Source organism: Octopus bimaculoides, chromosome 14 (genome assembly GCF_001194135.2).
Source record: "Octopus bimaculoides isolate UCB-OBI-ISO-001 chromosome 14, ASM119413v2, whole genome shotgun sequence".
NCBI lineage: Eukaryota > Metazoa > Mollusca > Cephalopoda > Octopoda > Octopodidae > Octopus > Octopus bimaculoides.
In genome coordinates, this window is record NC_068994.1 from 57,650,670 (window position 1) to 57,651,611 (window position 942).

Below are 942 nucleotides of genomic sequence, written 5' to 3' on the forward strand. Positions count from 1 at the left end.
GTGGTGGTGGGTGCCGTGGTGGTGGTGGTGGTGGTGGTGGTGGTGGCAGTGGTGGCGGTGGCGGTGGGAGTGATGTTTTGGTGTTTGTAAAACAAGGTTTTTGAAGAAACACAGAAGACTTGTGTTCTCTGTTCTTGTGACACGGAATACCAATCTACTGTCTGTTACTGTTCTTCTTGCGGCTTACTACTTCATAAAGGTCTGTAGTAAATAGAGCCATGGAAGACAGTAAAGAAACAAACAAACGAAAGAAAGGAGGGAAAAGCAGAGAAAGAAAGAAAGAAAGCAAGAAAGAAAGAAAGAAAGGCTGGGATTAAGAATGAAATTATTTAAGATTGAGAGATCTTTTTGTTTATTTTGGGGGTTGTTTTGTCTTCCTCTTTTTCTCTGCTAAAATGTGAGAAAGATAAACAAACAACTGAAGACAATGCAATGAGGGGACCACATCCCCTCCCCAACTACATAGACATACGACTTGCTAGAAATAACAAACAGCTCTCACTCAAATTTCTCTCTATCAATACCCATTTATAGCTTTTTCTGTTGTCCCCTCCTCTCTTATTCCCCTCCTTGGGTCTACCTACATCAGGTTACAGAATAATCTGATGCTGGTACCACGAGAAAAATGCACCCAGGACACTCTAAAGTGGCTGACGATTGAACCGGCACCCGGCCGTAGAAACCAACCCAAATGACACGGACGAAAACTTAGTCGTTGGGAGCAGTAACGCCAAATGAGAAGTTACCTGAACCGTGACGACTTCTCCAACCCATGTCAGCACAGAGAGCAGACGTAAAATGATGACGACGACGACGATGACGATGATGATGACGATGATGATGATGATGATGATGATTAGCGATCTATATACATACTTTAGGTGTGTATATATTGAAAGCTTTCTTTCTTAATTGTGGTATTCGTGTTGACAAAGTACTTCT